At 40.0% G+C, this 13402-nt stretch overlaps 1 long non-coding RNA gene across 1 annotated transcript; it reads left to right on the forward strand.

Moving 5' to 3' along the window:
- The first annotated feature begins 11 nt into the window (after positions 1-11).
- Positions 12-13395, forward strand: LOC104915726. The gene is made up of 3 exons (XR_796447.2): positions 12-159; positions 6290-6474; positions 12521-13395. It is a non-coding gene; the product is annotated as an uncharacterized LOC104915726 (long non-coding RNA).
- The last annotated feature ends 7 nt before the right edge of the window (positions 13396-13402 follow it).

Here is a 13402-nt window from a genome sequence, read left to right on the forward strand (position 1 = left end):
AGCTCCTTTTGCCCGCCGCCGCGCAGCTTCGGTTATCTAAGCTGTTACCGCTCATTTCTCTCGCTAATTTCTTATTAACCATCACTCTAGCTGGTCAGCTCCGTTTCAAGCAGTAATTCAGTCTCAGGAAAATCCACTTGTGGCACGCCGATCAGCCAGGTAAACCTGTTGATTGCAGGTCTCCTCAGTATTTCTCCTTCATTCATTTTCCAGCCCTTCTCTTTGCTATTTGTTGCCATTTAACAGTGCCGTGGTGTATATGCTGGTACATTTGCAAGTCAAACCTCACATTTTTATTTAATGGCATTACTTAGTCCTTTTTCACTGCTGATGGAAAATCCAGTGCTACTCCTTTGACTTTCCAGCAGTACTCAAATTCCGCTGCAGCTGACAAGGGAGTATGGGAGAGGAGATACCATTTAATTAGGGAAACGATGCATTTGATGTATGGTTCCAACATATGCTAAGTACTAAATAAAAATACATTTCTTTGGTGAACTTTTGCCACATTGTGCTTGAAACAGAGGTAGCATTCAGACACTCTCAGAGAGGAATAGTGGAGTTTTGGTGCTGAGGCATGTGCTGCTGATGAGTTGAATCAGTTCATCTCGCTTGGTTTATGTCACAGTGAAACACTGCAGTATTGGGCTGCTTGGCTTTGCCCCGGTAGTGACAGCCAACATTTTGCCTTGAAAGGGGCAGTTGGGAGCTTCTATAACACCCGCCTCCCCCAGCAAACTGATTTGCTCCATTAGCCTTTGAGGGATGAAAGAAGTGATGCCTCAGTTGCATTCACTGTAGGCTGAGTAACGATACTGCTGTACCTTGAAGCACTTTTTATCTGTAGTATGCCAGACTAGAGAGCATCTCAATCTTTGCAGAATCCAGATTGGGAAGTTATAGCTAAGAAGAGGAAATGAGAGTGGATGAAATGAGTGGTTTTTACAAAGTGTGCCTAGAGGAAAGTGAATCATTACAGTTATGGCATTTTCCCTTTACTCTAAATGTTCAGGTCACCATCAAGATGTAACTTTCTATAGCCCAATTTGGTTTGTTGACAAGGTAACTGCCAGTTCCCTTCCCTTGTTTTCCCCCATGTCTTTGTAACACTAGTCAGATTCAAATTTTTAATGAATTGTAGGACACAGAAGAAAAGGAAAGGAGATGAACTGGAAACATTTTTAGCAAAGGAAGAACAATTTGTGTTGGTGGCCATTTTTCTTATGCACAATCTGTACTGCTAGCGTGAGAGACTGCAACCAGGTAGGACTAACTTTGAAAATACTGCAATTAGTTCCACTATCAGTGATCTAATCAGTACTGAACCTCCCTCCCCCTCCCCCCCCAAAAAACAAAAAAAACAGGTAGTTATAAATTAACGCTTGAAACACACATAATTTGTGAAAATGCTTGTTCTCATAGGACATACAAGTCCTGTGTCTTGTACTGAGGCTCTTACTTGTTCAGATGAAAGCTGAATATGCTGTATGAGATGCCCTTATATGTAAGGGCAGCAAAGTGAAGTCATCAGTTAAAATGTAAACACATTAGTCACACAGTCAGTTCAAAGCAAAAATGAGTAAATAGGTGAACTGCAAAGCTTTGACTGGATGGGAAACTGAGACTCTCTCATGGTACTGATGCAAAAATTGTAGTGGTGAGTTTAAATTTCCTTTAGATTTGTGGATAATTAATGTGTGTTCTCCCACATGTATGGTGCAGGTAACTCATTTTAAAATCTTTGGGATTCAACCTTGCAATGCAGTGAAGAGATACTAAATAAAGCATTATGTGATATTGTGAAGCATTAGCACTTGTAATAAACACAATCTGGGTGTATGGGGGAGAGAGTGGTGACAGTGTCCAAAGTATTCCAGTGTGTTCATATTGTGATTTGAGAGAACTGGAGAATCATTTCTGGAATAAACTGAATTTTGAAAATCTTAGATGCAGCCTGTAAAATCCTCAGAAAGGCATTTTATCCGGAGGATTGTGCTTGCAAAATAAAAGGTTGTCTTGTCAGTGATGGAGGAGGAGGTTGTGTGCAAGTGAGCAGTAGAATTGCATTCACTGTATGTTCACTAAGCTTTTCCGAAAGCACAGTTTCCAGTGGAAATCTCTGTTGTAATAAAATTGCCTTCTCCAAGCCTGTCTGCCAGTTCTTTACAAATCCTTTCCATGTTGATATGCTTAAGCCCTCTGCTTTTGATGATCTTTTCCCTGCTGTATTCATGCATATTATTTGTGCTTTGGTTCATGCTGATCTGTAGCAGATGGGGAAGTAGAGAGCAGAAGGAATTTTTTCCCACTTTGAGTGTCCCTGAAGGTCAAAATATCTGCCTTAGGCTTCACTACTTGAATGATAATACTAATTTCACATGGCTTGTGGTGATAGTGTGCACATCCGCGTTGCAGGTAACAAAAAAACACTAGATACTGTGGATAAAGTGCTGTTTCATGTGATAAAAGAAAGCTGACTTCCTGACGGGTTGTTTAAGAGCAGAACTTCAGCTACTTTTACAATCACATTCCCTATCTCTTTAATTATCTTATTAAAATCCACAGACTTCACAAATTCCAGTAATTCTTTGCTGTCTCCTGTCAAGATCATATGGTCATTTAACACCACCCTGCTTACTAAACAAAAGGGAAATCTATACCCCCCACTTAAAAGCCCTTCTGCAAACAAACAGTCTGAGGACTGCTGTCCTTTAGCCAAATAGCTTTTTGGTTAAATTACTCAATGAAACGTGGCCAACCATCTTTCCAAATATGGAGAAGGAAAGCATTATATTCCTCCCCCTTCACGTTCCCCCAAATGCAGCTGGACGAAATACATCCCTGCGTGCTCAACCCACGCAGAATTTATGCCTGCAGAGGCAATGCCACAGTATTACATACCCTACAATTTTTGGAAAAATGCAGGTCAGTTTTTTTCTACTGTAAAGATGTTCTGTTAGTGACTTTGTGCCATGGCGGAAACTCAACTGCAACTGAAACATTACATTCTTTGAAGGAACTTTGCAGCATTCTAAATGGTATCTAAACTAGAGATAAAATGACAGTTTTTGAAAAGAAAGAAGAACCTAGTGTTACTTAAACTTATTCTGAGTCTCCCTTCGTGCTCACCAGAGCATCCATCTGGGGAAACCTCACACAATACAGAGCTAGCAGAGCCAGACGTCCTTCCTTGAGGATGAAAAGCCATAGGCAGGGCACAGGATTAGCCTGCATTGGCCACTTTCCTTGTGGATCTCAGGCAGTGTTTCATTAGGGTTGTTGAAAACTCTGCATAAGAGCAAAACTAGCAGGAATTGACTTTATGAAATGGGAACTATTTGCATTCTTAGAAAACGACATCTGAAATCTGCCTACTGGGGATCCATTAACACTGTAATAGGGAAGAAGTGCCTTGAGGGCAGTCACTGGTAGGTGGTGTCCAAAGTCTTCCTGGAAAGAAGGTGGAAGAGGAAGAAAGAGCTATGGGAAGTCACTTCTTCCTCCTTCCTCCTGTAGCTTTGACAGAAAGGGCAGTGTGGACAGGTTCAGCTCCTGAGTGCCGGAGAGTGAATTTTCTCCTCAGCCCTAAAATGTTCTCCTTCCAAAGCTGCACTGCTGCCAGTGGCTTACCTACCTACAGCCCTAGTTACAGTTTCTCATTTGCTGTCTCCAAACTGTGACAAAGAGCAGGATCTACCCTCAAGAGCTCTCTGCAGTGAGTTGTATTTCTGGAACACGCTGATTCAGCAGTTTCTAATCATTGGATTTTTTTTTTTTTGTAGCAATGATGAAAGAAGTACGGAAAAGAGATCAGGATGTATTTTACATTTAAAACTGAAGTATTGAAGCTAGGCAGTACATGTCTCAATAATAGAAATTGAGTGATTTTTTTTTACTTTTAGGCATTGCCCTTTCTTGGCTCAAGCAGAATATGAAGCAATATGAAGCTCAGAGGAAATTAACAATTTTTCCATGAAAGTAATAGTGCTCCTAAAAAAAAGAAGAAAAGAGATTAATCTATTAAATTATCACTTGTTTTATCATTAAAAAGCTAGGATAGATGCGTACTTTGGAATTCTTTCAAATAACAAAAATTCACTGACTTTAATTATTTTAAGACAAATTGTTCAGGACTAGAAACTTGAAGTTCAGACTTCCCACGTAAATTGTTTAAACACACACAATTGAGAGCAATCAGTTTTGATTTATGCATGCAAATCCCATTGACACCTCTGGGAGTTCTGACACAGACTGAAGAGAGTACATGGCCCTTAAATGAGGGCAAAATGTCTGTCCACATGACTTTGGAAAAAGATTATTACGTAGGAGGAGAAGAGTCAGTCTGCCAAAAGTTTCTGCTTTCAGGCAGAGGTCTGTGAAGGGGATGGGTGTTTCAGTCTTCAGCAGAGCAAACAAGCATTTGAATGATCCAGGCAATGGGTTACTAGTTCAAGCTATAAAAAAAGAAAAACAAGATTTATACTGCTTTGCAGTATTCAGACAGTGAATTTCATCTTTACTTGTAGACAAGCCCAATACACACTAAGAATATAATATGACTAGCTTCCAAGATTAAAAAAAAAAAAAGGTAGGCAAAATTAAAACATCTGCGAGTCTTTGTCTGCAGAGCAGATGTTGAATACACTTTCAGGCTAAGCTCATGAGAGTTTACAAAACATACTTTGCCTGTTAAGCACAAAGTCAGGACATTCATGCTGAGGTGACTACATTTTGGTATATTCTATACCCCAAAGTATGTGTTGCATAATTTTTGTAAAGATCCAGGCAGATACTAAATATGAGAAAACTATGAAAAGCACCTTTGATCATAAAAGACAGATTCGTATGCAGAGAAACTGGAAGATTTGAAAACTCTGTTGCCAGAAGATCCAGGCAAAGTCTGTAGGTTTAAGTCTATTCAGGAGTTTTTTTTTTCTTCCAAAATAAGTCAACACCTTTAAAATGCAGTTTTGGTAGACAGGTTCTTCCAGGTTGTGTTTTCTTGCTGCAGAACATAATCTTGAAACACAAAAGCACTGGCAAACTTAAACTCTACTTACTTAAAGTGCGCAGTTACTGCTTGACTGCTTCACATGGTATTTATTTTCCACTAACCCAGTAAGGTTGGACTAGAAGAAGAATCAGAATACATTTCTAATTTCTCTTTTCTGAAGGAGGATTTATGTTCTGTTATTTCCAGCAATGCCAAGGACTGAGAGTCAAGGAGAAAAGGTTTGGGGTGTGAGGAGAGTTCTTTTCTATTAAAACTGAAACTCACAAGTTGAGAACTGTAAATTTTCTCTGTAGGTAAGAGAGGACTCAAGTCTCCAGGGCTATAGCATCCACGTTGAAGTTTCTACAACTTTCATCATCATCCAGGAAGATCAAAGCTGTTATGATGTTGTGATATTCTTGAAAATACCTCTCTTAGACAAGTGATTCTAGCCTGAAAAAGTGATTAACTGAAAAGTGATATGATAGTCAAAAGAATATGGTACATAGGAAGTCATAAGAAAAATGGAGACATGGAATATGGAGCAATTCCACTGTTTCTTTCAATGCAAAGATTAAGTGTCATTATGTGAAAATGTCAAGGATATGATTCAGAAGGAGATGCTGCAATGTGTACCTAAGCAATCGAACTCCAAGCCGTGTAATGCAGTGGACACAAAAATTTTGTTTAGAAGAGTAGAAATTTGAATAATTTAAGGTATAAAATTTAATTATTATTTAATTATTTAAAATTTTATCAATGGAATAAAAATACATCCAAAGCTTTACACTTGTGCAAATAAATGTGGCATTTTAAGAGAAGATTCAAAAGTAGGCAGAACCTTAGTTCAGTCTGATATGGTTCGTGCTGCATTCATTGCACTCCACTTTCCCTCAGAATGAGATTTTGTATGGATATTACTCAAAATATTATTTTGAAATCAAGCCAGACCAAGGCTGAAGACACGAAAGTGGAAATTAGGATGAAGAGCCCTCAAAACCACAGTGCCAGGAGTGGGGAAATAAACAAGGCTGAAAAGAGAATGTGAGCCTACCGGAAAAAAATAAGAATAAAAAATTGTGAGTACTCAACACTGAGCTCAGTATGCTAAAGGGGAAGCAGGAAAATACTGAAATGAGAGCCAGAGTAGTGGCAAGGTCCAATTATCTCTTCCTTTATGTGCTAATGGAGGCAGTATTGGGACATCCCAGCCAGCAGTTATGTCACAACACTAAGAGCATCCGCCTCCCTTCTCTCCTCTTCTAAACATCTGCTTCGTCCTCTCTGTCCTAACAGGAGGTACTCCTCACTCCTCAAGAGTTTACAGAACCTCGATTGAACTTACGCAGTTTGTGTTCAGCAGCCTATCAGGAGTAAAGACGAACAGAAAAGAGGACACATTGTGTCTTGGGTTGAGCTCACTCGCCCACTTGAATTCGCACTTAGAAGATGTATGTGTTTGTGGCAGTTAAACCAGAAAGGTAAGTGAACTTAGTGCTTGTTTTAGAAGTCTGATCCATTTGGTTCATGTGACTTTGTTTCTGGTTAAAGTGACATTTAGGGTAGGTCCTCTTACTCTTAACTGTTCTGAGTGTCTCCTCTGTCTGATTAACAAAAGCTAAAGAATACTAAAATTTCAGCCAAAACAAAACAAAACAAACCCCCCCAACAAATATCGTCAGGATGTTCAAACTGAAGCTGAATGTTCTGGACTTAATCCTTCCATCCATATTCAGCCATAACTCCCAGCCATTACTGATGGGAATTTTGCCAGAGCAAGAGCTAAGGAAGAAAGAGACCCCTACACTTGATTTTTTTTTTTCTTCCTGGAAATCAGTGAAACCAATGGAAACTTGTTAGTTAATGATGCCATTTCAGAATTTCAAACTTGAATGTGAAAAGAAATGTGTAAATGTTACAGCTGTTTTCTGTTGAGTGAGTAATGAACCTTCTGTTTTCACATAGACACGTATACGTAGCTGATAGAACTAAGATTTTTGAAGACACATCAGCACTGTGGCAAAATGTTTGGTTTGTGTGCTGCCTCTCTCTCTGGACTCTGTAGATAATCATGCTTGCTCTGTGTCCTGCTATTTACCTTTTCTGTAGTCTTGTATTTTGTCTCCTTATCAACAAGATTTACTTGCAGTTGTGTCAGTGAATCAGTATTGTGTGACCATAAAGGACAAAAGAAGCAGAGAATCTCATAATCATGCAGGCCTGAAGGCATCTCTGGAGATCATATAGTTCAATACTCCTGCTAAAGCAGGTTCTCTATACTAAGAAACTGTAAGCGAACAACCTTCTGTGGTACAAACACTTGGTATAAAAAGCAACCTTGGCATAGAGACTGCCACCAATTTATATAGCATCCAAACCAGAACGGGCAAAAATGTGTCTTCAGAAAGTTGGAACAATTCATGGAAAATGGATTATTGTGGAGATAGTAAACATGCAATTTTTGTTTCCCAACTATATCACCATTACAAAGGAAAATCAGTGAATGATGAGGAGTAACAGAAGTCCAGACTGTTGCCTGAATACCTATGATGATGCATTGTGAGATCCAAGGGGTAATGACATCAGTGAGAGATGGCTGTGACCTTGCTAACCCTTGCACAGAGCAGCCTAGCTCATGCCTGTACTCCATTTGGACATATCTGTGAGTCTTGGACCACTGGTTGGGGATTTGGCTATGCTGTGCTGTGGGGCTGCTGGCAGCTGCTCTCAGTACCCATCCACACAGCACCACCTGTGTTTCCCCAGCCCTGGCTGGCTCAGCAGCAGCAGAGGTGAGTGGTGTGGGGTTTGCTGGGTCCTTAGGGGCAGCTTGTGGAGAGCAGGGGACAGGTGGGCTTCCTGTTGAGAGACTGGGTCATGGCTACTTCCAGCCCTATGACCGTGACCTATCTCTCTCTTTTGTACTTTGTGGCAACCTCTGCTAGCTGGAGCACCAGTGCAGGGGAGCAGCTTTACAAGCTTGGCTCTCCCAAGCCCGCTATACTGCCCGGAGTCATGGAGGTGGTGGTGGACTGGACTTGCCCCATCTGTGGACACAGTCAGGACAATGTTGCTTATGTGACCCCTTGTCTCCACAGCTACATGCTCTGGTGGGCGAGGAAGAAGCTGAGTTATGCCCTCTGAGGGGGACAACATAGAGACCATCCAATACTTGGTGAGATCAGACAAAGATAATCTGAATTGTTCTGTTCTGCAGCCAGCAGAACACTCAGATGATGGCCTGCAGGATGAACAGGGGCCTGCAAAGCCAGTGCTTGTGGCTCCTGAACACAACTTCCCACTCAAGATCTGGGCTGCCTTTTTCCAGGAATGTCCAGAAGATCTCAAATCAGCTCTGCAGTGGTTTCAACAAGAGATTGAGGGGCTTTCCAGCAAGGAGTGGTGAGAAGTGCTTGTGCTTGTGGGGCAGGGCACTGCTGTGAGCTTCCTGTGTGTGTACATTGCTGCAGGTGCTGTAACCAGCGTGAAGAGGCTTATTAAAATCCTTATAGCTCTGTATGGCCCTGAGTTCTGCTGGCTGCAAGACTCCTAGTATGCCCATGCTGCAGGAGTGTAGGAAGACAGCCCCGTGGTCACCCCTACACCTGGTGCGTCCCATTAGGGATCTTCTGCCTCTGGCCTGGGCCACTCCACCAGTTTTGAAGGCCCTGGCACTGAGAGCTCCCTAGCATTCTTTGTAGGGGTCCTGGGTACCCCAGCACAGCTCCTGTGTCCTCATTGGAGCATAGTTCAGTTGACTTGTGCTCTCATTGCTTTTGCATTTGATGTTGGATGAACTCTCTCAAGAGGTAAAGCATGCTTTTCAGCTGAAGTAAGAAGCTGATCAATATTTTTGTTTTATGTTTTTTATATTCTATTGAAAACAAGTACATTTAAAAATATTTTATTACCAGCTTTTTCATGAACTCTTGAATAATTTGGAAATTAGTTTGTAAAGAGATTGTGACTTTTACTGCTTAATAAAAAAGGTAAAGGGAAAGGACTCCTACAGGACTGTATTTCCAGCCTTCAGATAAATGTGTTAATATTTGTTATAAGTAGTATACTTCCATACCTCTATTTCTCATAATATTCATTAAGTAACATTCAAGTCTTTCTTTTTCTATGACCCCCGACTTTTCCTAATGTAGGAATTAGACTTCATCCTTTCTCCTGAAATGATGCAAGGATAGTTACGTTTGGAAAAGCAAGCAAGTTAATTGTTACATCTTTATGTGTAATGTATGGCACAAAATTATCTGTGCAGTTTTTTCAGTGGACACTTTGCACTAAAAGCTGAACTATTAGTATGAAACTAAAAGACTTTACAGTGCTTCACTGCCCTTAGATGAAACTTAGGAAAAAGACATCAAACAAATATGGTCAATATATTCTACTGTATCTATACAAAATCTTTTTGTTCTCAGTGGGAATTAATCAACTTTTTTCATCCTAAAATTGCTCAAGGCAGGCAAATGTAAAGTTATGTTGGAGGGTCACGTCCGTCCAACTCAATTCTAGAACTCCTCCATTTTATAAAGCTGTTCTACTTGTGTGTATTCGATGTTCTGTTCTTACTACAGGCATACTAAACTGAAACTATTGCTTTATGAAATAGTGATTTTGTTTTGGCTGTCAGTCCTATGTTCACTGAAATTTATGCAAATTCCAACCATGTTTTCCTTTGTATTAGACTCCAGGCTTTGGGATGAATTTGGGATATATTTGTTGAAGGTTTTCTGTGCTCTTACTGTATTGTGTTCTTTGTCATTAGTAAATGCGTTGAGCACTCTGGAAAAGGAAAGAGGCTTGGGAAGGGAAGAGCTTTGGATGAGGGCAGCCAGTAGAGCAAACCTTCATTATTATTGAACAGTTTTTCACTCTTGGCCATGTTAAATTATAGAACTGTTTTCAGTTCTTGTGCTAAATACAGCCTCGTGACCAAACTTGGCTCCAACGAGAACATACTGCTGCTTGCAGCTTTGTGATCTTCATCATCAGTTTCAGTCCCATTTTCTACATAACTTTTAAAAGTCTGGTGGATTCTTATAGAAGTCTCTTTGGCTTTTTAAAGAATCTATCAGCTTCAAGTTAACCTAGATCCAACCTCTTAATATCACAGGATTGAAGCTTTAAGCACCTGTTTTTACTAGAAACATGGGATGGAATCACTTAGCGTAGCATGGAGATGTTTTTTTATATCTATCAAGGTATAAATAGAGTTCATAAATATCTACTCAAACATGGAGGGAGGAACACCAGAGCTCTGTAGTCACAAAGTAAGAGCCCAAGGCCCTGAATCATACCTGTGTAGAAATAGGTACTTTGGCTCTCTTTTGCTATTTTCTTTTCCATTCATTTGTGGTTTCAGTTCTTCTCCCAGACTTAATGTTTACATTTTCCCTCTTCATAATTTATATTTATACACAAAACACACACTCTTAATTTTGCCCTTCTTTTAAGCATATCAGTTTAAAACCTTGATATCAACACACGTTAACTGGATTTCATCCAGCCCTTTAAAAGAGCTTCTTCGAATCTCCAGAAATCAGAAGGCATCTGCACAGGCCTCTACTCAAGAGTGGACACAGGTTGTACTCATAGTACAGCAAACCATGTGACAGTATATGATAGGCCTTTATTAAGATGCTGTGATTTACAGAATCGCTTGTTGGATACAATCCCTAAAACATCATCCTCAACATGCCAGAAGAAAACATAATTAGTTTGAAACCTCTTTTTTTGAATCAAAACAGTGTCTCATTTCATAGAATCATAGTATAGCTTAGGTTGGAGGGGACTTAAAAGATCAACCCATTCCAACCCTCTTGCTGCAGGCAGGGTTGCCACTCACTAGATCAGGTTGCCCAGGACCCCATTCAACTCGGCCTTGAATGCTTCCAGAGACTGGGAGTTTATAACTTCTCTGGGCAGCCTGTACCAGGGCATCATCACCCTCTGAATAATGAATTTCTTCCTAACATCTAACACAAATCTTTTTTTAGGTTAAAATCACTCCCCCTTGTCCTATGACTATCAGAATGCATAAAACATTGGTCCCACACCTGCTTGTAGCTCCCCTAAAGTGCTGGAAGACCACAATGAGGTCTCCCCAGAGCCTTCTGTTCACCAAGCTAAACTAGCCCAACTTGTTAAACCTTTCTTTGTAGAAGTTCTCCAGCCCTTTGATCATCTTTTTGGCCCTCCTCTGGACCCATTCCAACAGCTCTGTACTCCTTCTCTATTGGGGACCCCCAGCGGGGACACAACACTCCAAATGAGGCCTCTAAGGGCAGAGCAGAGGGGGAAAATCCCCCTCCCTCTCCCTGCTGATCCCCCTCTCTGTTGATGCAGCCCAGGATACTATTGACCTTTTGGGCTGCAAACGCATACTGCTGGCTCATCTCCAGCTGTTCATCTATCAGGACCCAAAGTTCTCCACAGGACTCCTTTCAGTGAATTCTTTCAGTCTGTGCTCGTGTCTGGGGCTGCCCTGACCCAAGTGAAACACCTTGACTCGGCCTTATTAAGCCTCATTAGGTTCTCATCGTGCCTGTCCATGTTCCTCTCGATTAAATCCCTTCCTTTTGTTATGTTGATGTCAAAAATAAACTTGCTGAGGGGGGCACTCGATTCCAGTGTCTATGTCATTGATAAAGATATTGAAGAACATCAGTCCCAAGACAGACCCCTGGGGAGCACTACTTGTGATTAGCCTCCATCTGGACATGGATACATTGACAACAACCTTCTGGCTATGACTGTCCAATCAATTTATTCACCAAATAGTCCAGCCTTCAAATCTCTCCAATTTTGAGATAAGGGTGGGGTGTGGGCCTGTATCAAAGGCCGTGCACAAGTACAGGTAGATGATGAGACTGCCTTTCCTTTGGCAATCATTGCTATCACTCCATCATAGAAAGCCACCACATTGGTCAGACACAATCCGCCCTTGGTGAAGCTATGCTGGATGTCTTGGATAATCTCACCCCAATTTAAATTTGTTCTCTGCACAGAAAGCTATGTAAATAGTTTTCTTATTTGTGTACAATTAATTGCAGACAATTGCAGAATTATTCCACAAAGAACGTATTTATTAGTTGTTGTTTTTTTTTTTTAATTACATTTTATTGTTTGTGCGTATGCAAATGCCAGCCCATCAGCTACTCTTGATTGATAAATCTGGTTAAGGTGTTTACAGTGTGTATCACAGCATAAGATTTCAACTGAAACGATTTCAGAAGTAATGATTTTATTACTTAATCCTTAGTCTGTGAGAGGCATATACAGTCTTCAATGTCTTTATATTAGAAAATGGATAGATTTACAGATAGAAATTAACACGGAATATTAATTGACTGAGTTTGTACTCATAGTATCTAGCCATGTGTATAAACATAGAGCACACCAGGTTTACTAGGATATCATAGTTGCAAAATGGTGGTTTTTTACTACGTGTAATTCCATGGGCTAGAACCATGCTAGTAGAAGTTTACTTTCCAGCTCTTTTTCTCTCTCTCTTCACAGTTAATGAGCATTTGAACTTCCAAGGAAACAAGGTGATTTGGATAAAAAAAATCAGAACAAATCCCCCTTGATTGGAGGAATGACAGGAACGAAGAAATGACAAGTCAGTGCCAAACTATTTGCAGACCACTTACACAGTCCTAGAAAAGAATCTGTCTCTCCCTAAAGATTTCTTCCAATGAAGTGCTAAGCTCAAAGTCTTTTGTTCTACCTTCATAATTTTCCAATTTCCATTCTTTTTGCAGGTTTTCTTGTTCTATTTACAGGAATAAACTGAATAGCTATGTGCTACTCTAGTATTTAAAAAAAATATAAGGAAAAGGAGTACAATATAACACAAATGTAAAATTTTTATTATAGCCTGAGAAATGTTTAATGTTAAAAACAGAAGCACAATGTACATTCACATGCTTTTTAAAGTGTTCTGTGAACTTGTAAAGCTCTGAAGAAAGACTTTTATGGACAAAAGGAAAGAGGAACAGAGTCTAATGTCCCATGAACTCTGAACTCTATCAACGAGTTTTACTATAGTGATGTCCTTAAAAAAAAAAGTTATGGTACTGCATGTTTCTGACACATATGGTGATTTATAAACATCAAAATTTTCAATTTATCAACATTTCTTCATCTGATCTTATGCAGTCTTGAATTGACAGATAAAGAGAGTTGCCAACATCCCCCCAGAAAGCAATGTAGGAATTGTTATGCATACACTCACTTAATGCTCCAGTTCAGATATGTAAACCCACCTGGTCAGGAAAGACTTGTGAGATAAAAATGCTCCTTTGAAAAAAATTGAAGTTCAGTGACAGCTTAGATTCTCACTGAAGTCTTAAAAACTTGGATTTAGAAAAAGAGTGAGAAGTTCCAATTTTGTGAAAA

Source organism: Meleagris gallopavo, unplaced genomic scaffold, assembly GCF_000146605.3.
Source record: "Meleagris gallopavo isolate NT-WF06-2002-E0010 breed Aviagen turkey brand Nicholas breeding stock unplaced genomic scaffold, Turkey_5.1 ChrUn_random_7180001848285, whole genome shotgun sequence".
NCBI lineage: Eukaryota > Metazoa > Chordata > Aves > Galliformes > Phasianidae > Meleagris > Meleagris gallopavo.